The sequence below is a fragment of the Octopus bimaculoides genome, chromosome 16, assembly GCF_046866305.1.
Source record: "Octopus bimaculoides isolate indiv1 chromosome 16, ASM4686630v1, whole genome shotgun sequence".
NCBI classification, from domain to species: Eukaryota; Metazoa; Mollusca; class Cephalopoda; order Octopoda; family Octopodidae; genus Octopus; species Octopus bimaculoides.
In genome coordinates this window covers 21,396,402-21,423,901 of record NC_142943.1, presented here as the reverse complement: position 1 = coordinate 21,423,901, position 27,500 = coordinate 21,396,402, and positions in this window count along the sequence as shown.

Below are 27,500 nucleotides of genomic sequence, written 5' to 3'. Positions count from 1 at the left end.
TCAGTCTCTCGCTTGCACACAGCCGCATCCACACACACACACACACACACACACACACACAACTACTCACACAGCCACACATGCACATACACTTACAAAGACGCATGCACATTCTCATAGACACACGCTTGCGCACGCTCACACATTCTCCCACTTCTCGTAGACGCTCGTTTTCTTTTCCTTTCTCTTCCACTCTCTCTTTCTCATTTCCTCTCCCTAACACCTTTCACCTATATACACACACAAATTGCCGTCAAGGAATCCCTTGCTAGTGAAACATGCAACGCATCTAATGATTGATGCATCCACCTGATCAGTCCAAGCAACCACTAGAGACGAACTTCCAAGTATTCTCATTAATGCTATTTTAGTACAACAGTGTTTACCTTCTCTAGGGCCATGGCAAGACTACTAACGCTGAATTGCAAGCAGCTAACAAGACAATAATTAGGACTATCATACTGTATATAGTAAGAGAAAATAACTAATTAATTTGTAATATTTATCAATTAACGAAGGTGCCGAACTGGCAGAATCGTTAACACGCTGGGCAAAATGACCTAGCGACATTTCACCTGTGTCTACGTTCTGTGTTCAACTGCCGCCAGAGTCGACTTAGATTTCCATGCTTTCGGGGTCGATGAAATAAGTACCAATTGAGCACTGGCATCGATGTAATCGACTTAATTCCTCCCCCGAAATTGCTGGCCTTGTGGCAAAATTTTAAACCAATATTTATCAATTAACGAAGGCGGCGAGCCGGCAGAATCGTTAACACGCTGGACAAAATGTCCAAGCAGCTTTTCGTCCGTCTTTACGTTCTAAGTTCAAATTCCGCCAAAGTCGACTTTGTCTTTTATCCTTTCGGGTCGATAAAATAAGTACCAGTTGAGCACTGGTGTAGGTTTAATCGACTTACTCCTGTCTTAAACTTGCTGGCTTTATGCCAAAATTTGAAACCGATATTCATTAATTAATACCAAGAAGAAAACATTAGCTGAATAACTATTATTAATTTGATCCAATTTTAGTTTGTACTGGGCGACAACTCTCAACATATTTCTGTCGTATAAGATCTCATCAACGAAGTATAGCCTTTGATTGTGCTAGATTGCCTATATGAGACTAGTGATAGGGAAGCCATGGTATAATTTACTTGACCATGGCTGATGTGAGATTAAATAACAACAGTAGCAGCAGCAGCAGCAGCAGCAACAACAACAACAACTCAGCAGCAGCAGCAGCAGCAGCAGCAGCAGCAGCAGCAGCAGCAAGAATAGCAACCACTACAATAATAACGATCATAACAGTAATAATATCAACGATAACGACATAAGTATCATCCTCATCAGCAGCACCACAACCATAAAAACAACAGTAATAACAAGAATAACTAGAAAAGCACCCGGAGAGCGCAGACCTCCGCCAAGCAGCTCATTTTAAGATAGATATGCGAGTAAAATTACTAATAGAGAAACGAAAATAAAACTTTGGAAACAGCAACGCCACCATAGGTTACGTGGAAACGATGTAAGTGTTTTCAAGGGAGATAATCAAAGAACGTAACATTGTAATACTTCATGTAAAGTAAATATAACAAATGGAAAATCCTTCAAGAATCCATAAAAATTCCCGGATCACTACCAAAATTTTATCATCTGTTCCTTGTGTGATGATCAACTTTTCCTGCAAGTTTCATCAAATACCGTTCACTACTTTTTGAGTTATTTTGCACACAGACAGACAGACGGACAAATCAACATCGATGAAAACATATTCTCCTTCCTTGGCGGAGGCAATGATAATAAGAATGCTAACAGTGACAACAATAAGAATGTTTTCAATTTTGACACAAGGCAAATCATTTTAGAGTGAAAGGGTTAGTCAATGACATCGGCTCTAGTAATCAACTGGTACATATTTCACTGACGCCCCCCCCCCCCCCAACCGATCGATGAAAGACAAAGTAGACCTCAGCTGAATTTGAACTCAGATTGTAAAGGAGTTTGTTCGACGCAGTAACAATTCTGCCAGCTCGTGGCCTTAACAGCAATAATGATGATGATGATAATAATAATAATAATAATAATAATAATACTTTCAAATATTGGCACAAGGCCCGAAATTTTTTGAGGGGTCTAGTCGATTACACTGACCCTAGTACTTATTTTACCGACGCCGAAAGGATGAAAAGCAAAGTTGACTTCGGTGTTATTTGAACTTAGAACGTAAAACCGGAGAAATACCGCTAAGCATTTTGGCCAGCTTGTCACCTTAACAACAGTACTAATAACCCTTTCTATTAATAGGCACAAGACCAGAAATTTAAGGGAGGGAGACTAGTCGATCATATCGACCCCAGTGCTCAACTGGTACTTATTTCATCGATGGCGAAAGGATGAAAGGCAAAGTCGACCTCGGCGGAATTTGAACTCATAACGTAAAGACGGACAAAATGCCGCTAAGCGTTATGCCCGGCGTGCTAACGATTCTGCCAGCTCGTCGCCTTAGCAACCATACTAATAACAGTTTCTGATAGGTACAAGATTAGCATTTTTAATGGTGGAGATCAATTGATCATTTCGATCCAATACTTCATTGATACTTTTTTTTAACGACTCCGAAAAGGTTGAAAGGCGATCTTAACCATGGCGGAATTTGAACCTAGAGCGTAAATGCAGCAATGCATTTTTCTTCCCGACGCGCTAACAATTCTGCCAATCCTAACAGAGACTTCACATTTCATCACCATATTTGTATCATCACCTCCACCACAGCTCTTATAGGATACGAAAAAGAACTAAAAGGAAAAACAAAAAAACGACAAAACAAATAAAATCCTGATTAGTGGTTCTCAACTGAGGCTCATGTAGCTAGTGGGGCTCCGTATAAGATTTTGTTGTTGAAATTTATCTCCAATAAATTAGTTATAATTCTAAAATACTCTTTACTCTTTTACTCTTTTATTTGTTTCAGTCATTTGATTGCGACCATGCTGGAGCACCGCCTTTAGTCGAGCAAATCGACCCCAGGATTTATTCTTTGGATGCCCAGTACTTATTCTATCGGGCTCTTTTGCCGAACCGCTAGGTTACGGAGACGTAAACACACCAGCATTGGTTGTTAAGCGATTTTGGGGGGACAGACACACAAACACACACACACTTATATATATACATATACATATATACGAGGGGCTTCTTTCAGTTTCCGTCTACCAAATCCACTCACAAGGCTTTGGTCGGCCCTAAGCTATAGTAGAAGACACTTGCCCAGGGTGCCACGCAGTGGGACTGAACCCGGAACCATGTGGCTGGTAAGCAAGCTACTTACAACACAGCCACTCCTGCGCCTATACATAAAATATTTTAACAATCTTTTAAAATAATACTTAATTCTGAAAATATAGGATTTTTAAACATCGAATGGCTTTGAGGGCCACCCCAAAGAAAATAGAAGTCAATGGGGTTCAAAGGTAAGAAATGGTCGAGAAACTCCAAATGGTCGCTAAACTTGCTAGAAACAAAAACCAAATCTCCTTTAAATTACACTTTAAACGAAAGGACAGATTAGGTAGAGTAGTCGTAGATGTACTCTGCCCCGGAAAAACAACGGGACAGTCACAGCTGGAATGTTATGGATCACAGGTTTACTCGATGACAACCGGGCTGTGGCTAAACAACAACAACAACAACAACAACGGCAATGACTGCCGCTATCATAGTCAGCATCACCAGCCCACAACCACAACCACAACCACAACCACATCAGTAGCACAACACACCACCACTACGATCATCACTATTACTCTCGCTACTACCACCGAAACAATCACCACTACCATCACCATCACAACTACAACATCACCAACATCGCTGCTCCCATCAACTCCACCATCATCACCATGATCATCTCCATTAGAACTACTATCCTCCTCCTCCTCCTCCTCCTCATCATCATCATCACCACCACCACCACCACCACCAGCACCACCACCGGCACCAGCAGCACCGCCGCTGCCGCCGTCTCTGCCTCTGCCGCCGTCTCTGCCTCTGCCGCCGTCTCTGCCTCTGCCGCCGTCTCTGCCTCTGCCGCCGTCTCTGCCTCTGCCGCTACCTCTGCCGTCGCCTCTGCCGTGACTTCTGCCTCTGCTGCAACCTCTGCCTCTGTCGCCGCCTCTGCCTCTGCCGCCGCCAACTCTACCGCCGCTTCCTCTGCTGCCGCCGCCACCATTAACCACCACCACAAGAACAATGACAAGAATAACCACCACCACCACAACCCCGACGACCGCCTTCAGCGCCATCACAACAATCGCCGCCGTTATCAGCACCACCATAGCCATCATCACGCCGCTGTCGTTATTTTTTCTCGAAGTCAAAACAAATCAATATTTTAAGCCGACAACATTCAACCCAAATCTTTAATTATTTCAAACTGAGAAGTAATTAATTGTTAAAAATTATAATTATTACGTTAATGAAATAATTTATGGTAGTCACGATAAAACGCCTAACTATCTTGCACCGAGTACACTTTGTTTTTTACCTTCTGAGTTCAAATCTGGCTAGCGTCAAACGCATCTGTCTATATTATAGGGACCCTTGGGTTTATAGCATCATTTATTCTATAATGTTAGAGACGAAAAGAGACAAAGACTCCATAAAACAACAGCTAAAAACCGAAAAGTAAATGGGTGACTCGAACTTAGAAGATGAAGAGTTGTGACAAAATATCGCATCTATTTATAGATATATGTGTGTGTGTGTGTGTGTTTATGTTCAGTTATAATTAAAGCAATTTTACTTTAATCTCATGGGTTACTTTATACTTTTGTAGAGTACAAATGTATTGTTGCTATATAAGAACGAACGTTACTGACAATGACTTCAAAGCCTCGCTCAGTTAAGCTATCGTTGGAATGATCATAAGAACAAGAGCACTCAGAGAGCGCAAACCTCTGCCTAGGCAACACCAACGTCCTCTCAAAGATTAGCCAGGGGTGATTTTTAAAGTGAGAATACCTGAAATAAACTCGACTGTTTTCACAAACGAGAATATTAAAAATGAATCCAACCGCTCTCAAAAATTAAGTAAAAGAAAAAAAAAAACAGCAAAAGTAATCCAGAATCCTTGTCCGGTACCGGATCGATCCCCAAATCTAATCAGTTCGTACCAGTCACGAGGCCGAACATCCCTGAAGGTTTCATCCGAATCCACCCAGCGGTTCTTGAGATATCTTGTCTACGGACAAACAAACAAACACGACTGAAAACAATGCCTCCGCCTTCGTTGAGGCGGAGGTAATAATACTTTCTGTTATAGGCACAAGGACTGAAGTTTTTTGAGGATGGGGTCTAGTCGATTGCATCAACCCTAGTGCTGAATTGGTACTTATTCTATCGACCCCTAAAGGAAGAAAGGCGAAGTCAACCTCAGCTGAATTTGAACTCAGATCACACACACACACACACATACATATGATGTTTACAACCCAATTTCGGGTCATGTCATCACTTGATCGTCCGCTTAAATACGAGGTGCACGGATATAGCTTTCAGTTCTGCTAGGTACCTACATTCTTTTCCAAGGATGCGGCAATGATGGGCTCCTCTTGTATCAGGTGTTCAGAGAGCTTATCACTCGCACTGATATATGCCTTCATTTCACCATGGAATTTTTCGTTGAGTGTTTTACCTTTCTTGGTTACGGCCAACCATAGTATCCAACTGAAAATAAAGACGTTATAAATCAAATGTTGCTTGTGTCTGCAGCTGTTTTTTAAAGTGAAAAAAGGCCTTACACAGGGTTAGTCTCTCTTTCTAAACTACGTATGCGTTTTCCATCACTGGATATAAAGAAGTCGCAGGGGTCACATCTGAATTTTTCTTTTCCTAAATAAAGACGTGGGAGGGAAACCTATCATTCCCAGATCATTCGAATGGCCGTTGATTCTATTGTGTTCATTTGCCCTTTGAGAAGATCTTTTTCGTCCTACAGGGCGTTCAACGAAAACCACCTTCATTACCAAGAAGTGTTAGCAGGGTTGTTGGTTTAGGTACTTGGTTACTTGTTATCAATAGCACTGAGAGTGATTGAAATACCTGTTTGTCATACGCCTAGACTACACGCCTGTATTCTAGGCGTAATAACCGAAAACTGACGCGGCCTACTGGCGCGAAAATTTTCACTCAAGCGCAGGAAGAGTGGCGTTACCTTCCATCCAAAGGATTTTGCCCACGCGACATAGTTTTGGCGGGAAAAATAAAGTGGGATACTTCCCGAACGCACCTTGTATGTACGAGAACACAAACAAATTCACATTTGAAACTTGAGAAAAGTCTTGCATATTTTTATTGTCCCACTCACAGATTGCACTTGTAACGTACGAATCAGCCGGTCGATTTCTCTTTCTGAAAATCCCAGTTTATCCAGATTCTCCTTTAAGCATTTACTAACAAAACCTAGTGCTCCAATTATTATTGGTATGAATATGAATTCATAGTCTGGATATAGAAGGTTTCGAAGCAGTTGTCTATAGATATCCTCTTTTTCTTTGATTTTCAAAGAGATATTCATATCTGCAGCTGACCTCTGTGATGGTACATACCTTTGCCCCTCTGTCCCAAACAACAATATTCGGCCTGTTATGTTTACATTTGACAAGTTTTGATGGGAATATTCCACCAGCATTCCTTGAGTTGGTGTTTCTGAATGTATTCCATAACAGAGGGATTTTCTAAGTTATTTCAAGATAGTCTTTTTGTAAATTGTTTTAGCAACAACATCATGTCGCATAAGGAGGTAGTACCGTGACGGCATTTAGGACAGCTGCAAATCACATGTGTGATGTCTTCCACACAGACATGACATAGCCTATACATGGAGTTACACCTTGGGATTACAAGAGCGAAACTGCCTCTCTTGTTCACCAGGTACTTTGTAGCAATTTCCTGTTCCTGGATTGCAAACGCATAGCCTTCAAAGTGTGATGTAATGGGGTTGTGTCTAAGAGAGGCTGGACTTCGTGTCAATTCTACTGTCTTTTTCAAGCTTCCGGGCAACATACCCATGCGTAGTCTTTTTTTCTTCTTTGTATGCTGAAAGCTTTCCATCCAGGTCTTCTCCGAGGTAAGAGAGTCCGGCTCTTTTGGGGCTGTATAGGATATCATCAAGAAAAGAGTGCTTCTTGAGGAGCTCACTGCCAGCTCGTACAATGTTGCTCACTTCACTTTTCAGCACTGCATTTATCCCATACGGGATTCGAAGGCCGTCTGTACTGGTGTCAGGCCTCTTCCACCTTCATTTCTTCTTCATCTCTGTTTCTGTGGAAGTTCCCAGTTGTTGTCAGGATTTTGCGGGTTTTGATATCTATGGAGAGGATTTCATCTACAGACCAATTAAGTATTCCAAATGTTGGTATCAGCACTGGTACTGCAAATGTATTGTGGGATTTTGTTTTGTTTTGATATTCTCAGGTCACTCTGTCTTTATTCACAGTGTCTTCATATGATACATTTTCGTCTATGCCTAGGTACTTGTAACATTCTTTGTGTGGAATGGGGGAGATAGAGAGACCGTTGGCCAAATTCCATGCCTATATCAGCTGAAAATGTTATTAATTCCAGTTGTTTTTTAGTATTGATAGCACTTTTAGCATAAATCTTCAGGTCGTCTAGAAAGAAATTATGAGTTACATGGATATTTCCAGCAGTTGAAGATCCTAGTATGTAACCATTTGTTTTCTGCAGTAGGAACGATAATGGATTCAGTGTCAAAATGAAAAGAAGCACAGAAAGATTATCTCCCTGGAATATTCCCTTCGAAATGCTTATACTATCAGAAACAATTATTCTGTTCTCAGTTGTAAGGGTAAGAATTGTTGTCCATGTCTTTGTGAGTCTCTCTATAGCAGCAATTAGGGTAATAGGTACTTTTGCCAGATGTAGGCACTTCAACAACCATGAATGAAGGATAGAGTCGAATGCCTTCTTATAGTCAAGCCATACTATCACAAGATTTCTACGTTGTTTTCTTACTTCAGATAGTACGGCTTTGTTTATTAAAAGTTGTTCGGCACTTCCCCATTCTCCCATCTTTCCACAAGCCTATTCACCAGTCACAATATTGTTCGACTCACAATGTATGTATGTATGTATGTATGTATGTATGTATGTATGTATGTATGTATGTATGTATGTATTGCCGGATTTAGGTATAAGCAGGGAAAACAAAAGAAACGTATATTAAACATGGATGCATTCAAACCAGTGCTCTCATAATTTTGGATTGATATAGTGAGAAGATTTCGGTTTGTCCCTAACAATAGGATAGTGAATACAACCGTTGATAAAGGGTTAAGCGTAGTAGTTTAGCAAATGGGTATGCGTACCAGTGGTAGTAGTAGAGTGGTAACGGTGGCAGTAGTGGTTGTGGTAGTGGTAGTGATGGTTGTAGTAGTAGTGATGGTGGTGATAGTAGTTTGGTAATGATGGTGGTTGCAATGGTGGTGGTGGTGGTTGTGGTAGTGGTGATGGTGGTGTGGTGATAGCGGTAGTTATTGTTGTGGTAGTGGTTGTGATGGTGATTGTGGAGGTGGTTGTGGTTGTGGTAGTGGTGGTAGTGAAGTATTAATGGTGATGGTAGCGGTTGTGGTAATAGGATGGTGGTATGGTAGTGATGATAGCGATGGTTGTTGTGGTGGTGAGTGTTGTGGTAGTGGTTGTTATGGTGGTGGTTGTTGTGGTGGTGGTGGTTGTGGTGGTGGTTGTGGTGGTGGTTGTTGTGGTGGTGGTTGTTGTGGTGGTGGTTGTGGTGGTGGTTGTTGTGGTGGTGGTTGTGGTGGTGGTTGTTGTGGTGGTGGTTGTTGTGGTGGTGGTTGTGGTGGTGGTTGTTATGGTGGTGGTGGTTGTGGTGGTGGTTGTTGTGGTGGTGGTTGTTATGGTGGTGGTTGTTGTGGTGGTGGTTGTTGTGGTGGTGGTTGTTGTGGTGGTGGTTGTTGTGGTGGTGGTTGTGATGGTGGTGACGATCGATGGCTGTGTTAACATTCTAATTTGTGTAATAACTCTGTTACTGGTATGTCAAATGCATTTTGGTTTTAAGTAAATGCTTTTAGATTAGATGTTTATAACATGATATTGAAAAAAAAAGATTTCCTTTCAAAGTCCATCGAATGTCAGCTAAAAACTTGCCACGTATCACTGCTGACGCATGTGCTATAAGCTTGCCTTCCACATTCTCTGAAATTCCAGGAAATACCCAGAATCGGGTACAAAAATTTCCTGCACCCATGCGCCCACTGTACCTTCCTTGGCTGTACAAAGGCTATGACTGGGAGATCAATGAAATCGATAATAATCGAATATATGGTACTGTGTGCATATTTTAGTTGTCATTGTCATCTGTGTTGTTTAATCCAAGCTCTGTCCTAACTTAGTAGATCTATAATCTAAAAGGTTTCAGCTATGACTATCGCATTGTAGCGAGCAGCTACAGAATAACTAAGCGAAGATTCGAAACCAAATTCACATTTCTCAACATTGTCAAGCAATTATTAAATCTATTGTTTTCTCGTCTCTGCACTAAAAAATTAATGTGAATAAGTCGACCCCCTGATCTTTCTCAGGGAATTCTGTGGTTAACCCTGATAATACTGGAAAAAATCTATTGATCTAAGTTGACCTACTTTAAATACCAAAATTATGAATTTACCGCCAAATATTAAGTCCACTTCTTTGATAAGTGTGACACCAAACTAAGAGCATCGACTGATCTTTAGTCAAAGAGTGACGCGCAAAAAGAGAATTATCACTTTCTCTCATTATAAAGACAACTATTACTATGTTTTTCTACTCAGAGAAACTACTAACATACACAATGAACCATGGCTGCACAGAAAATATTTTACTGCAACCAACAAATAACTTGTGTACACACAACGACGCAACGACGTCATTAATTTTATATTGTAACAACTAATATTATAATCAACTTAATAAATGGCCATTTTAATAATCAAAGCAAATATTGTTTCTTAATCATTTCTTCGCTGCATCATGACATTTTGACGTCATCGTCGTTACAGCATCTGAATTTGTTTTAAATTAATGCATGTATCAAGGAATGCTTTGACCAAAACCGAGAAAGTAGAATTTGGAAGATGAAACTGTGTAGAAACCTGTCGTGTGTATAGCAAATACCAAGCCTTACTGGATTTCACGAAGTCCGTCATGTGTAGAGCTAGTAACCCTTACCCGAGTTCATGATGTCTGTCATGTATATAAAACCAGGGGCGGCCCTTGGGTTGCTGGCGCCCGGGCAAGCTGAACTTCGGTGTATACAAGCTGACGCTCACGGAAATTTCCTTGTTTTTGTCACTCCCTCCTTGGCACCTCCTATACCTTGAGTCGGCCTTGTATATAATCTATAACACTCACTGGACTTCACAAAGCTTGTCGTGTGTATAACCAATAGCACTTTCTGAACTTCACGATGTTTGTCGTGTGTATAACCAATAGCACTTTCTGAACTTCACGATGTTTGTCGTGTGTATAAACGATAGCACTTTCTGAACTTCACGATGCTTGTCGTGTGTATAAATACTAATCCTAATAAAGCTTCACGAAGTTTGCCGTGTGCATAGTCTTACTAGTTTGGCGTTTCAAATCTAAAGGAAGAAATGTATCCTTCATTTTATTTTTCAAGACTGTAGGATGTGATTTGAAGAAGAATCGGTTGCTATTTCTTGAAGGTTGAAAGATCATGTTTAAGTTTTTTGTGTTGGCATATTGAAGTTGTTGTTGTTGTTAAAGACGATGAGCAATTAGAAGCTTCAGCTTTGATCACTAAACATATAGTTAAAACACAACACCTGAACAGGTAGGTAGAAGAGAGAAACGATAACGCGGTTCATTTGTGTGTTTGTACAGAGAGGAAGAAAAAAAGAAAGAGGAGTAGAGAGGGGGCAGAGAGAGGTGGAAGAAAGAGATGGAAGAAAGAGAGGAAGAGAGAAGGGAGAGAGGGAGGAAGAGAAAACGGAACAGAGAGGGAGATAGGGGAGAGAGAGAGAGAAAGGTTAGAGCGAGGGAGATAGGAATAGAGAGATTCATACCGCCAAAACAGCATGCGGACAGCCAGCCAGCCAGCCAGCCAGCCAGCCAGCCAGCCAGCGAACCAACCAGCCAGTTAGCCAGCATGACACATACCTACACATCTACAGATTCAGAAGTAAACAGATTCAGGTAAGAAAGAATCAACAGACGGCATCAGAATTGGTTGGTTAAGAAGTCGAAGTCGACACGAGACGCAAACAGTTTGTTTTTATTACTTTCTTTGCTTCCCCCACCCCCACCTCTTCTTCTCCTCTCGTTTCTGATGTGTAGCTAAATGCAACACACACACACACACACACACACACAAACACACACACACACACACACACACATACATACATACACACACACACATACAAACACACACAAACACACACAAACACACACACACATACATACATACATACATACATACATACACACACACACAAACACACACAAACACACACAAACACACACACACACAAATACATGTGTAGTTTACAGATACGCATATACATGCAGAGATACATACACGCCCATACAAACACACATGCTCAGTATATGTGTACATAATTGTGTTTGTATGCTTCTGTATGCGCACGCGCGTATGATGATTGCTTGATATTGTCAGACGATATCCGTCTCGAGAGACATCTGTACGTCATTAGAGTGACATATGGTTCTACAACACATATACCGATCTTTGAATATCCATAGCCAAATATCCAGAGATATGCAGACACAAGATGACCGGAAACTATTTCAACTGACGGTTTTGTATCAGAGATCTTTTTTATCGACTTTTCCAATAAAAGCATATATCCACAAGTCAACATGGAATTTTGAAGTTTCTTTTTTTAAACTTCTCCAAATAGTTTTCCTACGTACCCAGACACAAATTTGCGTATTTCTACAACCTCACATAATATACATACACTCATATATATATATATATATATATATATATATATATATATATATATATATATATATATATATATATATATATATATATATATATATATATATATATATATAATCAAAATAAGCAACAAGGATATCCAAAGATAATGCAGTACGATCGCTTCATGTAACTCCATTTAATTGAACAATGTAATCATTACATCAATTTAAAATGCAGAGCTATCCTCAGCTGCACAAAGACATAGAATTTAATTAAATTAGAACAGATGGACACATTAGTATAATTATACCTAAAATCTCCAACAAGTTAAGGAGATAGACAAAGAATATGTTGCTTCTACTACAACATAGAAGTTAATAAATAAATTGTCAAGAAGACTCTGCCTGTCACTGATTTTATTCGTTTTTCATGTGGTCAATTTTAATTTATAGACAAGTTTATCAAACCCTGTATATCTTAGGCTGAGAGAATAAAGGGCATTATCTGTTAGGGGTAGGGCTGCGAGAGCAGACAGAAATCATAGTTGGTATAGTCATAAAAATCATGAGGTTTGGTAAAGGAAAACTTAAAACAAGATGTTGGCTGACAACTAAGGGTGGGCTCGCCCACTAGCAGACCATTGATAATGAAACAGGAGAAGTCTTATCATGTAGTACTATAGTTATCATGTAGTACATATGGTACTTATCATGTAGTACTATATGATGAGATCATCATTGCATTTCGATACAATAAATGATCTGTCATAGTTGTTTAGGTCAAACTTTGCCTTTGTTAATAATTGTTTCAGGTTCTGCGGCTGTCTTACTTAGAATCATAGCCCGATCCGTGATTATATCCTTTAATTTATTACTTTAAGCAGTGATCGGCAAGTTTGCTTTGGCAATGCTTAAGATAGGAAAACAAGAGGAAAACATGAACAGGTCAAACCGTTTATAGTGACACGGATTGTGTGTCACTATAAATGGTATGACCTGTTCTTGTTTTCCTCTTTTGGGGATTGCCCTAAGTTGTTGTGTGGATATTTCTATAGCATGTTGTATACCATCTTCAATAGGAAGAAACGGCTATTTTTGTCTGAGTAGAATTGATCGAAATACAGTTAGAACTTAGTTGGCGCGCTCACCAATCCGTGACATCTAAGCTACATGCTGATTGGTCAAACTACAGTTCGTAAGATTCAGCCTGCTGGAGCCCATCGGAGGATATTTAAAGGATAAATCCGACCGTTTCGCTACAGTTGTCAATTGTGAAACACGACTTTCACTACATAAACCTGATGATTGCACAATGCAGGAAAGTACTAGTTTATTTCAATATTGTAAAATTTTAAAGTTGCAAAAACTGCAAATATAGTTGTAAAAACGTGAAAATTAGACTAAGTTGGAATTTCATTGATTAATATATATGTGTGTGTAGCGGGGTGGGGTGTATACAACGACCTTCTTTCAGTTTCCTACAACGAAGTCCACTCGCAGTTTGTGGTCGGCCCGAGGCCATAGCAGAAGACACTTGAATATTGCATGTGACTTCTGTTGTGGCCCGACGCCATAACAGAAGATACACAGTGACGCTGAATCCGAAGCAAATGTCTTACCACGCAATCACGACTGCGCCTATTACCTACCTACCCACCTACCTACCTACCTACCTACCTACCTACCTACCTACCTACCTACCCACCTACCTACCTACCTACATACATACATACATACATCCATACATACAGACAAACATTCATACATATACACAAGCACATACACAAGCACATACACAAACACAAACACACACACACGTGTGTATATATATATACATATATATATATATATATATATATATATATATATATATATATATATATATATATATATATATATATATATATATATACATACATACAAACGCACTCGCACACATAAGCATACATATATAGTATATACATACTTATATACATACATGCATACATACATACATACATACATACATACATACATACAGATAGTCAAACAGACATAAATATATGCGTACATATGTTTAAATTCCAGGAATATTGGTATAATATTCCTATCAAAACTTCCACCAAATGCAAGAAGAACTGGCCTGGTACAGTTTTGAAATAGAAAAGAATAATTAGGTATAGTTGCAGCAATGCGTTGCCCCGCATATGCAAACATTTCTTTCGAGATCAGTGAGAAAGAGAATATTTATATGGACTTCTGCGTCGAACGAACAGCTTCTCTACCCAGATTAAAAATTCACATTTATATCTACAATCACAAGGTGCACTTGGCGTTGCTACTATAAGGGACACTTTCCAAAAGCTGGGATTTTCGGACAAAGAAAGTGATCAGCAAATATGCACTTTGCAAAAACAATCTGTAAGCAGAACAGAAGGAGAAATTTGAATAAATAAATAAGCAAATAAATAAATAAATAAATAAATAAATAAAAAAACAATAAATAAAAAATATATAATTACATTGCTGATGTAAACTTCCGATGAAAGAATGTTGGTTCTCGGCTTCTGACCAACTCTTTCGGTTTTGGGAGGAACATTTAAAAATAAAACTAGAACCTTAATGCAAACATACGTACATACATACACGTGCGTGCGTGCGTGTGTGTGAGTGTGTGTGTGTATGTGTGTGTGTGTGTGTGTGTGTGTGTGTGTGTGTGTGTGTGTGTGTGAATATGCAATATGTATGCAAGTATAAATGTATGTATGTATGTTTGTATGTATATGTGTACGTATGTATCTGCAGAAACACAGTCTTTCAGACGGTTATACACGCATGCATATCAATATACGTATATTTTCCAATTTTTCGCACATAGAGAACTACACTTTCAATATGAGAGTGTGTGGTTGCATCAGATCATTTAGTGTTGTCCATTGTTGTTTGAAATAGAGGAATATGATAAGAAAAAAACTCAACTCCCGAGAAAACTCCAGCGTAAAGTAAACTAATCACAATTTTTGGTTTACTTCCTTTGTTTACAGCAGTGGTCTTCAACCGAGGTCCATATAAGATTTTGTCGTTAAAACTGGTTATACTTCTCGTACAATACTCAAAATATTTTAACAATTTTTAAAATACAATTTCTAATAATATTTAATTATAAAAATATAATAGATTTTAAACATCGAATGGTTATGAGAGTCCATCCAAGGAATCAGAGAGGTCCTTAGTTAGAAAAATGATTGAGGAACACTGGTCTGCATCTAATGTAAATGATTTTATATTCAGATGAGCAAATTGATGAATGCAGAATAATTTAATACCAGAGGGAGTTTAAAACTCCTTAACAAGGAAGTAAAGGAGTAAAGTCCCCCTTAGGCCATGAATGACCATGGGATTACACCTAGAAAATTTCCTTTTGAGACACAGGTCCTGGCAAGGTTGTTTGTAGAAGACCAACAGTCACCCATGCATACCAGCCTTTCCTGTCCACGCCACCGATGCTATCCAAGGGAAAGGCAAAGGCTTGACACCAGTGGCGACGCAACTCATTTCTACAGCTGAAAGAACTGGAGTTACGTGAAATAAAGTGTCTTGCTCAAGAAGCCAACACGCTTCTAATCACTGAGCCATGCACCTTAACAAGGAAATGTGAATGATTTTTTTTTTGTGGGGGGAAACGTATAGCGGGGGTAGTTACCAGGAACCCTATCGGTTTTGTTGTTGAGTTATTTGGTTGTTTCATTTGGTTGTTTCTTTTTTAAAAAAATTTGTTGATGTCAACATAAGAATGTTTACGTGTGTGTGTGTGTGTGTGTGTGAACACGCACGCGTCTACGTATGCGGTCTGTAGGTACGAGGTGGTGGTGCGTGTTGGTGTGAGGTGGCGGTGTGTGGAGGTGTAAAGTGATGGTATGACGATGGCGGTAATGATGGTGGTGTGTATTGTGGTAGTGGTGATGGTGATCGTGGTGGTGGTGGTGGTGGTATATGCGTTTGCTGGAGATGTGTACATGAGGTGGGTGCCGGTGGTGTGTGGTGTCGCTATTATTGTTGATGGTCGTGTTGTGTGACGGGGTTTGGGTGCTGGTGTGTAGAGGTGTTTGTAGAGAAGTGTGGCGTTGGTGTATGGTGATGGTGTGATGATGGCGGTAGTGGTAGTGGTGAGTTGTGATGGTGGTGGTGTAGGTGTGTGAGATGGTGTATGTTGTTGTTGTTGTTGTTGGTGGTGGTGGTGGTATGTGTAGTGGTTGTGATGGTGTGTAGTTGCTCCACTGATTCTTCTTGTCAAGCGTCCTTCCATGACAACAAAGGGTGAAAACTTCTAAGCTTCAACCAACAGACAACTATTAGAAGCGTGAAATCAAAACCAATAGCCGGAAAATAAGAAAACCACACACACACACACACACACACACACACACACACACACACACACACACACACACATAAATGCATATACACACACACAGTTGCTCACAGACACAAATCCACACACACTCAGTCACTCACACATTCATACGCACAAACTCACAAACACACACACACACACACACACACACACACAGAAACAGTTAAACACACTCACTCACACACACTAACACACACACACACACACACACACACACACACACACACACACACACACACACACACACACAGACTCTCTCTCTCTCTCTCTCTCTCTCTCTCACACACACACACACACTCACAAGGACATGTTGGCCGAAATTCTACATATTTACAATAAGCTCATTTCGACGGCTGTTTTATATAAATATCTTCAAAGATTTTCCAATCGATTTGCATCGGGTTGTTTTGTAATTTCAAGCAAATGTTGTTTATAACAATAGAATGGCCATGAAATGTGTTTACAACTAAATTAATATATCGGTTATTTGTAATATTTCATTATTACTTTTGGCTTTCATTTTAAACGTTATGTTTTTCGATGGCGTACCAGTATATACCAAAAGACAGTGTACAGTAAATTATATAAGGTAAAAATACTGAGCAGCATTTCTTACCAAAAATATCATATTTCTATAAATAGCGCAGCAAATATGAAAGAAAAAAAATTCCAAACGAAATGGCTAACAGCTTCAGACAAATTTTGATCATAACATTAAAATAAAATTGAATTGCTAGAAATAGTAGCCAAATCTCACTAAGAGCATTCCGGTGTTGAAAGAAAGGGAAGACGGGAAGAACACATTGGGAAATATATCCTTTTATCTTTTACTTGTTTCAGTCATTCGAACTGAGGCCATGCTGGGGCATCGCTGTGAAAGGTTTAGTCGAACAAATTAATCCCAATATTTATTTATTAAAGTCTGGTACTTATTATTATAATTTCTCTTTTGCCGAACCGCTAAGTTACGGGAACATGAACAAGCCTATATCGGTTGACAAACGGTATATATGTATGTATGTATGTATGTATGTATGTATGTATGTACACTCACACACAGAGTTTACGCGCATATTTATGATTAGAACATCTTTGATCATAGACCTGTTTCGTTCAGTGCTCATCTGGAACAAGACAGCAACAACAGCTAAAATAAGCAATCCTTAACGAAGGCACAAGACCAAGACATCGACAGGATGGAGACATAGTTGATTAGATCGATCCCTGTATCTGACTGCTATTTTATTATATCTATTCTGGAAAGATGTAAAGGATTTGATCTCAGAATCTAAAAGACTGGAATAATTACTGCAAAGCATTTTGTTCGACTCTGTAACGATTCTGCCAATCCGGCGCAGTAGCGTAGCTAATAGGGAGCAAGAGGAGCGACCTCTCCCCAACGAGCACATTTTTCAAAATTGGAGCCTTTTCAACAATGTTTATTAACTCTTTAGTTACCTATGTCAGTAATTGTAAGTTTCATACACAATTTCATTGTTAATGAAACATGAAATTGGTTGGTGGTTGACACTCCGTCGCTTACGACGTCGAGGGTTCCAGTTGATCCGATCAACGGAACAGCTTGCTCGTGAAATTAACGTGCAAGTGGCTGAGCACTCCACAGACACGTGTACCCTTAACATAGTTATCGGGGATATTCAGCGTGACACAGTGTGACAAGGCGGACCCTTTGAATTACAGGCACAACAGAAACAGGAAGTAAGAGCGAGAGAAAGTTGTGGTGAAAGAGTACAGCAGGGTTCGCCACCATCCCCTGCCGGAGCCTCGTGGAGCTTTAGGTGTTTTCGCTCAATAAACACTCACAACGCCCAGTTTGGGAATCGAAACCGCGATCCTACGACCGCGAGTCCGCTGCCCTAACCGCTGGGCCATTGCGACTCCACGAAACATAAAATTAATGAATGTAGAATAACAATTACGTATATTATAATTAATGAAATATTTCGTGTAATATGAGAGAAATGAATATAAAATTGGTTACTAAGTGTCACAGCGCCTTTTATGTGGTCGTTCCTCCTAACTTTAGAACCTGGCTACACTTCTGATCCGCTGCCCTTACAACAATTAAGTTAAATAAACAGCAGCAACCTTCAGCTTGCCTAAATGTTGCTAGTTCACCGCTGGCCTTTACGTGACACAAAATACCACTTCTGTTGGCCTCTCGATTTCCTTTTTCACGAGTCTTGTTCCTATCCTCTGTCTGGACCACAGTAGGTGCTGAACATGTCTAACTGCTCGACTTCATGCCTCAGTTCAACTTTGATTGAGCAGAACTATAATCAACCGTTTTCCAGCTGTTTTTTTCTTCAAGGTATCTATAATTATATAAGCCAATATGTTTTTATACTTTATTTTCTAAAGACGTTAACGCAGGAGCGAGAACCTTTTATATTTGAAGTAGCATTGAATTACATGTAATCTAATATGGCGGCATTAGAGAATATTTTTATTAAATATACGGATAAATATAATTACTTATATTGTGAAAATGTAATTATACATATTAAAGTTTAAAAAAAAAAACACATGTAGAGTGACCTTTTAATGACCTTTTTTCTTAAAAAATTCTTTTTTAATATTTGAATAAATATAATACTATATAAACAGCAGAAATATGTGTTTTTTAATGTAAAACCCAGATTTCTATACAGCCAAACTTAAGGGCTTCAAAGGCCCCAGGTTTCCCAACCTGCTGTAGCACATAATATGAGGGAGATCTAGTTGTTATTTCTAGCCGAGTGACCACTGCATAGAGGCTTCTTTGTTGTTGTCGACCCTGGTTTAGTTGGCCTGATTAAAAAGACATCCCAACCATGACTGACAAGTCATTTCCTTACTAGATATATCAAGAATTACATCATCCAGTTAGTCTTTTGTTTGTTCTTATAAAAGAGAGTAGTGGTGATTTCAGATAGATTTGGCTACTATTTCTAGCAGAGGCCTGTATGAGAAATCAAAGAGGGAAGTGACAATTGAGATCGTCTGCTGTTTTAATACAGCAGACGATCTCACAGTACTAACTGTTGTAGTAGTTTACTTATAATAAATTTATTAATTTTCGAATTAATAACCATGTTTAGGCAACTAGTAAGGTCGATTTAATCGATTAGATCAATGTTTCTCACAAGTAGTCAGGTGTCTGTGAAGTTGAAAAGTAGGCAGCAATCAAACTGTCATGTTTGATAAAATAAACGCCATAGCGAATGAAGAAACATATGACGCTGACTATATTGTCGCCTCATTATTAATGAGAAGGGGTAGGCCAAACAATTTCAGTTGTGAGAGTGTGGGGTCGGGGTCCTGATATTTGTGAATTTGAGAAACACTGCACGAGACCGACCCCTTTGTACCTATATTAAAAATACCAAAATAAGTGCAGCAAATGAAATAATTAAATCGTATTTATACAATTGTTTTTCTTTGTCTTCTTTTTATTCGAGGTCTGTTTAACATAACAATTTGTACACTCCGAATATGAATATTTGTTGTTGCTTAGTCCCAAGTTTCACATTAATCCAGCTGATCTATGATTGAGGGCGTTATAATCATAAACATACCATCCGTTTCTTTTTCTTTCCATTTTTTTTTTTGTAGACGAAAGCTATATACTACACTAACCTAACTATTTGTCTAACATACTATATCCAGAGCTATAATCATTAACGTAGCCTAGCATTAAAGAAAAGAAAAGGATAGGGTGTAATTTGAGGGAGATTTGGTCACCATTTCTGACAAGTCGAGCGACCATGTGGAAGCTCTCTCGCTGGATCATCCTTTCCTTTATCTAAACTAAATATCGGAAAACTTAGTTTCAACTTCGCCTAATTTCCCATTAGCCCACAATTACCGTATATATCAGGACATAAAAGCGACAGATTATATAAAACGCCTTCCGCCAGAATTTCCATTTGAAATGCTAGTTTTTCATATCTACTATCTCAACTGGCCAAATAAGACAACTCGGTTATATTTTAACAAAAGCAAGTTTCAAGCGTTAATTTTAGTTCGACGTATGGGAATTTTTCACAAAAACGGATGCGGGAATATAATTTGGAAGTGTTCACGGTGTCATAATGAGGATCTGAAAAAAGACTTTATAATTAAAAAGAGTAGGGGAAAACTTTTCAAATATAAATAAAATGGAAGTATAGAAAATAAACATTATTTTCTATCTTGGTTTCATTTTGAAAAATAAAAATTTATTTAATGGTTTATTATTTATTTTGAATTATACATATACGAGGGCAGCAAAATCTTTAAAGTGCTTAAGACCTCTATGGATCTTAATTCAGCTCTGGTTTTGAGACATAGAACTATAAAAACTACACACACACACACACACACACACACACACACACACACACACACACACACACACACACACACAAACACGTAATTTTTTTGGACTAATGGGTATATGTCAATTAGAGTATTGAGTGAAGCACGTTCACAGTTTGGGTCACATGGTGCCATCCATGGTTGGGGTATATTTCCCTTGGATCTACTTCAGGAATTCTGCAGTGTTAGGTGAGATAATAATTGATGAAAGAGACGGAAGATAGATTTAGCACAAGTCTTTGTTCATTACGACAATCGTTTCGATTCATCCTGGAACTGTCCGTTATGCACAAGATCCTATCCATAACACAGTTGCAGGATGGGTCGAAACGAGTGTTGTACTGAATAAGGACTAGTGCTAAATCTATCTTCCTCCTCCATCCTCAATTACATACATACATACATACATACATACATACATACATACATACGTACATACATACACATCTACTTCTGTCTATCTATTTATTTAGCCAATACTCGCACACTTACTGCCATATGCATTAATAATTTAATTTGTGTGTGTGTGTGTGTGTACATGTGTGTGTGTATACGTGCTGGAGTGTATAAATGTATGTATGTATGTGTGTGTGTGTGTATGTATGTATGTATGTATGTATGTTTGTGCATATTTGTAAAACCAATAAGCAACGTTTTGGATAAACAGGCTAGTAAGGTAAACTGACGGCGTGTGTTTTTAGTAAACAGACATTTTAAGTTTCATTGTGCAAAGTAGATGTTGAGCTTAACCCATGTCTCTCTCTGTCTCTGTCCGTCTGTCTGTCTCTCTCCCCGTTTGTCTGTCAGTTTCTCTCTCTCTCTCTCTCTCTCTCTCTCTCTCTCTTTCTCTCTCTCTCTCTCTCTCTCTCTCTCTCTCTCTCTCTCTCTCTCTCTCTCTCTCTCTCTCTCTCTCTCTCTCTCTCTCTCTCTCTCTCTCTCTCTCTCTCTCTGGTCAGAAAAATAGAGCATTTTGGATAAATAGATATGTATAAACTTATGGCTAAAAATGTGTGTCTTGCAAAATCACACGTTTCCTTATATCTCTTCCCCACTCTCTACCTGTGTGTGTGTGTGTGTGTGTGTGTGTGTGTATGGATATATCTATATCTATATATATATTTATATACATACCATACATACATACATACATACATACACACTCACACACATGCACATACATACATCCGCATACGTATGTACATACGTACGCAAGCACGTTTGTAATGGTATGTATGTATATGTTATATGTATATATATGCACAAACAAATACACAAGCATATATATACACAGAGAGAGACACACATATACATATATACACACATACATATATATTTATACACACACATAATAATGTAGTTACATAATATATGTGCGATATATATCATACACCTCCTACATTTATTATATAAGAGAAAGAGAAAGGAAGAGAGAGAGAGAGAGAGAGAATGGAAAAGCGAGACGATTCTGCAGTTATAATGCGATAGCAAAGAAGACATCTAAAGGTAAACATTTTTGCCCAAATGTAGTTTCCATTAAATCAATATTAGAAAAAAACAAAACTTCAAACGAGGCTGAGTTAACTCGGATTCAGAACATTATTCTGTTACAAATAAAATACAGTGTTTCCTCGCGTAAATTAATTTTAAAAATCTGACGCTTTATATATAACAGAATGATATTTTGTGAGATAGAAAACATTGAAGTTAAAATAAAAAGATTATCGATTCTATCCGTTTGTTTTTGAAATATCATTGTTGATCTGCAGTGATTTTATTTTTTTATCATTTCAAAATGTTAATATATCAAAAAAATAGAATTAAAATTTCACATAACATGTTGGGATTGCAGTTACAGTATAATAGAATATATGTAAACTATGATGTAATTAGAATTAAAATTGAATAGAAACAAATGTTAATTAAAAGAGATTAACACCCTTCGATTGGTTAATTTTGTGACATTATCTTGTCTTGTTTCAATAAAATGCTTGCAGTGTGTTACAAACTGGCTTGCCTGTGGACTTGATTCTGTTATACCGAATAACCATTTTAAAGTAAGAAACTTGATTGCTTCGATTTTTCAATCGATTGGATGCTAGCAATCTATGATTCGATTTAAGACTAAACGTTGATATTTAATGATTTCTACACCTGAAACCCACCAGGAAGTTAATCGGGTTTGGTGCAGTAATTCGTTATTATGAGAAGTAACGGTTGGTGTGGTGTGAGGTGTGGGTGTGGGGCGTTGGGTGGTGAGGAAACACCTTCTGAAAAATGGCTGGTAGGATAAATAGAGTCGATACTTTGGTGTCTCTGAGGTATTTGTCAACATGTGAGAGTGTTATTGGTATCAGTGAGTGGTGGTGGTGGTGGAAATGAGTAATGTGATGCTTGGATCTTGTTCAAAACGGGGGCACCAGTTTTCATTTATGTTTTATGTAGTGTTTTTGGTACCGAAAGTCTTTCAAACTTCGTATACTTATCTATTTTGTGTTATAGAACAGAAAAAAAATGTTGTATTCGAATTAATTTCATGTAAAAAATTGTCTTATTTCGATAATTTCAACCAATCACTGACAAGTATTCAGCTGTTTACAGTTACTCCTTTGGCAGTTTAAGCGGTGTAAAGCGTATTTAATCTCCATTACTTCTGACATTTTGCAGAGAGGCAACACACGTGTGTTCGTTTTCCCTAACCCTAACACTAACCCTAACCCTAACCCTAACCCTAACCCTAATTGACTTGCTCCTTCCCTAAAAAACCAGGCCTTGTGCCTATAATAGAAAGGTTTATTAGCTACTGCCAATATGCTTCAGCCATTTTTTGACAAGGAAATAATAATTTTATCACCGCGAGAATCGTTTGAGAATCGTTTGTTTACGTAGTCAGCACTTAATGTATTCGGCTGAATGGACGTCAGTCATTGGTTGAAATTACAGAAATACGACAACTTTAACATGAAATAAATTGCAATATAATAATTTTTCTTAAGAAGACTAAGAGAAAAAGATGTTTTATATGACACATTCTACCAGTGTCCCAAGTTTCAAAGTGTTTCGTTAAGAAAATACTGGTGTCCCCGTTTTGAACTAGATCCTGATGCTTTTTATGTCCTGATCAAAAGAGGAGAGAAAAGCTGCGCATCTATGACCTTTGTGGTGCCTCGAAGACTCGCAGGAGAAACGAGAAAGACCAAAAGACAAAAAAAAAAGGAAAAAAGAAAAGAAAAAACACGATTCTTAGCTTGTTGCAGTAGGAAAAAGTACTTCAAGATACCAAGTTACCATCAGATTAAACCCCAGGTCTAAATGCTTGCTTGCTTCAGAGTGAACTCTGCTAAAGGTATCCAAAGGCCAGGTGGTTAAATCGGGTTTAGTTCACCGGAAATTCTCAAGCCACGTCATGATGCAGGCTATAAAATATGTGTCATATTTATTTACTTTCACTTCCGAAGCCATGCTAGAGTAATTTCTTTTTATCTTTTGTGTCAATGTTTATCTGGCATTAGTTGATCCACCCACAAACTAGCGAATCCTCAACACCACAAGCAAAAGCCAACTCGACTATGCTTGCGTCGACTCAAAAAAGAACCTATACTGTTGGGTGGCGGGGAGACCGGTTTTACAACTGGGTGTAACCATTCAACCGTGAAATAAAAGTGACGTTAGTTTCTTTTTTTTTTTCCTGCTTCAGAGACTGAGGTATGCATATTAATATAGGCCTACTATACGATATAATGACGGAAACAAGATTTGAACTTTTTATAGCTCACATAAAACATTCATTCATTACAAAGAAGTGACAACCAATTCACGTACTCCTGTCAGAAATCAAAACAAATACAAACAGTTTCTATTTACTATTTGCAATAGGCCAAGGGTTACAACCCTTGGCCTATTATATTAGGTGTGAGAAAAATGTGTTGATGTAATGTTCACATTTCGAGGTGATTTGTTTTTGTCAAAATAAGGCAAACTGTTCCCACCAGAAATCAAAAGTAAGTCATCGAATCAGTTTATATTATCACTATTTCTTTTTATTGCGGAATGAGCGATGAAAAGGATTTCTTACGTAAGCAAAATTCTGAATGTTATTCTGTGAGAAGAAATGGGATTAACACTGGTGACGTTTTTTTTTAAATATTTTTTAATGAAGAGTGTAATTTCGATTAACTGGGAGCTCGTTTTGGCACCCGACATTAGGTATATAAATGAACCAGCACTTAATTGATTGCTTTCCGTGCTACTGATACTCTGTTGGTTGATAGTAGATCGTCATATGCCTGGTGTTACGTGTCTAATATTGTCTAATATAGTATTTGGAAGGACGAGAGATCACATAGATGGTCCAACTCTTTTTATTTGGGTGACAGGCACATCATGTCACCTGGTTTAAAACCACTTCCTGGTCCATATATACCTTTAGCGGACTTCATTCTGTTATAAGCGTTCGGTCTCAGTCGCAAAAAGGGTTATCCTTATTGTAACCCTACAACTCTTCTGATATTAATGGCACTGGTACAAACCTCGACGTTCTACATTAATTAATTTTATAACGTACACACGGACATCCTAAACATTCTTTCTTACCTCCCAGATTTCAAGGATTGCATTAACATTAATAACTTGTAGCCTCTATCAAACCATCACTGTTCCTGAATCTACTAATTCATTCAACCACTGCCTTTTCGTGACTACCGAACACAAACCCCCAGATTAAGCATTATCTCCCACTTCCCGAAGCCTATTCAAGTCAGCAGACGGACCAGAAATCTTCCTGGTCTCTATCTCCGGACTCTTACAGAACAGAAGTTTTACCCTTGACCCATCAGAGATAGAAACCATCCTTTCGGGCATCTCTCGCAGGCCAAACCCCACAACTGGTTCATTCTTGGCTATGTTGCAGCAGTTCATACTAAGAATATGACCTACAACGGTGGGGGTGGGGATGGGAAATCTCCTTCCCCTATAATCTGGATGGCTTTTACCAAGCATCCGCAATTTCTCTAAAGCCACCATCCGAAACACGAAAGTTGCTTTTGTGTATCACATAAACGCAAGCTTTTCTGTTACACAAACCGCTGTCGATCCTTGTAGCACCTTGCCAAAAGGATTTTAGTCAGCTTCTTGAAATCTTCCTTCCATAGATCTCTTAACTGAGATGGTCCTGTAAACAGTACTTCTGCGGAGGAAAACTCTGTATTTACTGCCTCTATAGTTACTACTTATTTTCACACTTAGTAAATCTCCTCCAAAATTACTTTTTACTCCATCATGATCACCACAGACACAGGTTTCAAATTTTGGCACAAGGCCGGGAATTTCGGGTGAGTGGGTAAGTCAATTATATTGACCCCGGTTCTCAGCTGGTGCTTATTTTATCGACGTCGAAAGAATGAAAGGCAAAGTCGATCTCGATCAAAAGTAAAGACGGACGAAACACCAATAAGCATTTTGCCCAGCGCGCTAACGATTCTGCCAACTCACCGCCTCACCTACACATACATACCAAATGCAAAAGCATTACCAGTTTCTTTAAACCAACAAAGCTACCTGTACACGTGCGCGCGCACACACACACACACACACACACACACACACACACACACACACACACACACACACACACACACACACACACACACATGTAGCGCAAATTATTGAGCGAACAAGGAAAGAAAAAGTGTTCAATAGATATTGAAGAGTTTTATCCCCTTCTATTACCCTTAACCAATATGCCCCAGAACTCAACCCCCGCCTCGCTAAACTCTTAACTCTCTCTTTTTCTCTACCGAGATATATCTCGATCTTTGGAAACCCGTCGCAGTATGTCTCATTCTCAAGAATTCAACCTTCCTGACTCTGCATATTAATGTCCAATTCATTCACTTTCAACACCTCGGACATGACGCGGACAGCCATTACCAATAACCTTCTCCAGAACATCCAGTTCCTCTTCTTTGATTAGCACCACTAATACGGCGTTCGCAAAGCCCCTTACAACGGATATTTACGCTCCTGTGCCGCTCACCAACAGACCCCTATCTATCATAAATTTAGTGAAAACTATATTGCTACGTTTGACTTCAGCGAAGTGTTCGAACTTGACAGACACTTAGATACTCATCATCGAAATCAATGGAGATACGTTATTTTTTTCTTAACTTTTATGCATCTACTCATATACTCATATGTTCATATATGGTAAAGAATAAAGACTCCCTTAGGTCATGAATGACCATGGAATTACACCGAGAAAGTTCTTCTCCGAGGTACAAGTCTCAGCAAGATTGTTTATGGAAGACCAGCAGTCACTCATGCATACCGGACTTCCCTCTCCGCGCCACCGATATCATCCAGGGGAAAGGCAAAAGCCAATACAGCTTGGCACCAGTGACATCACAACTCATTTTTACAGCTGAGTGAACTGGAGTAACGTGAAATAAAGTGTCTTACTCAAGAACACAACACACAGCCCGGTCCGGGAATCGAAATCACTACTCCATGATTGTGAGCCCGACGCTCTAACCACTGAGCCATGCGCCTTCGCACATATATGGTAATATATATGGTATGTTACCTTTTATGCGCATTCACTGCGTAGACATGTGTATATATGTATACACATCCACCCACATAGCCACTCGCGTACGTAGGTATACACTCTGACGTGCATGTCTGTTTGAAAACGCGGGTATGAGTAATATTCTATATCTGTACATTCATGTGAAAAAGTGAAGAGTTTAGTGGTT